Raw genomic sequence first — 1802 nt, 5'->3', positions numbered from 1 at the left:
GAGTTGATGTGATCAGTGAAATGTTGGACTTCCTGGGCTTTAATTTTAACCCAGCTGTCGTCAACATATCTGAACCAATATGTGGAGGACCAACCAATATATGAGGACCAACACCCGTTTTTCGATTTTCAAAATCAGTTTTTAAAATAAAAATATGATGAAAAAGTACATCTGCTATGTTAAAGCATTTGTAAGTGATCATTGATATAACGCCCCCTTCATTTCCGGAGTGTAATGGAGCTACTTCCATATATGGTATAGCTCGGACATCGGGCACGACCCCGCCTCTTTCTTTTTGCCGCAGCGAGGGCTTACTCAAAATCTTTACCATTGATGACTCATGTTAACTTCTGGGCATACACAGTAGGTCCTTAATGCAAAAGAAAAGCGAGGCTCTGGGCGCAGTTGACCCACGTCCAGAACCTTCAGGTAGTGGGTCGATGACTGGACGCCATATCAGTGCAGTAGCCGCAGCCAGAAGCCAGGGCAGCTCACGAGGCGGAGTCTGGAGATGGAACCAGGTGAAAAATGGAGGCGCAAAGCAACACAGTTAAGTCCCTTATGACTAAAGGGCTCGACACATGGGGAGTGACAAACTACAGTGATTAACGGCTGTCATCACAGCCAGGGTGAAACCCGACACACGGGACGCGATAGCGATTGCAGCGTTGCGAATCGCGCTCTCAGATCGCTTGTCTTCATGAAATGTGATTGGTTCTTCTACTACCACTTGTAAAGGTTATTGGTGGTTCACAAAAAAGGGGGTGTGCATTACAGACATGTAAACTAAACAAATCTTGCGATGCTAATGATATTGAAAAACAAACACACACCAAGATACAATTTTATGAGGAAAAACTCTCCGGAAAACTCCACCCTGGTGCCAAGAAATTCCCACAAAGCTTTTTAGTAATCACTTGGTGAAAGTGTTAGCTACCTGCAGTGTGTAGCATACTCTCCTCTCATTGGTCAGTCAATGAAACCCTCGCTGATTGGTTGTACACTAAGTGACAGCGACAACAGTTGAACATTTTTTTCAACTTTCATATGTCGCGTCGCAAAGCTTGCACGTGCACGTCTATGTGTACAAGCACGAAATTTCACATGCACTATTTTCAACGGTCGCTTAGCTGGATGAGGGCAAGCAATTGTYGCCTCACCGCACAAGTTCCATAGGAAATGAATGGAGAGCGAGCGACGTCGCCTCCCGTGTGTAGCCCTTAACCTTTTCAAAGGAGAACATATGAGGTGACACTTAAGGTGAAGAAGCTTGGACCCGATCAGCCAGACATTAAAACTGAGCAACAGGCAAAAGACCGAGGGAGAGTTTAAACTTGGTCATTTTCAAGAACGTGGTTTAGCAACAAGGCTTTGGCAAACAGCATGTAGCGAGGCTAATGCACTTTTTTGTTTCCCCTGCCTGCTTTTTCAAACTTCAGGTTCAGACCCAGCTTGGATTAAGACTGATTTAAAACATTTTTCAGAAAAAGCAAAGAATGTGGAAAATGCATTAAGATTAGCCATGTTTGGCAAAATAAACATTTCATCTCAGCTTGATGAAGGCTACATAGTTGGAATTCATAAGCACACTTTTTTTTTTTACTGTTATTTAACCAGGCAAGTCCCATTGATCTCAGATCTCTTTTTCAAGGGAGGCCTGGGCCTGAAGGCAACCTTTTGTACATGTTTTGTGGGGTGGGGGAAACCGGAGTACTCGGAGAAAACCGAGGAAAACCGAGAAAACCCACGTAAGCATGAGGAGAACATGCAAACTCCGCACAGAAAGACCACAGGTCCAAACC

The sequence above is a fragment of the Austrofundulus limnaeus genome, unplaced genomic scaffold, assembly GCF_001266775.1.
Source record: "Austrofundulus limnaeus strain Quisiro unplaced genomic scaffold, Austrofundulus_limnaeus-1.0 Scaffold341, whole genome shotgun sequence".
In the NCBI taxonomy this organism is placed as follows: Eukaryota; Metazoa; Chordata; class Actinopteri; order Cyprinodontiformes; family Rivulidae; genus Austrofundulus; species Austrofundulus limnaeus.
Note: the sequence above shows the minus strand (reverse complement) of the source record.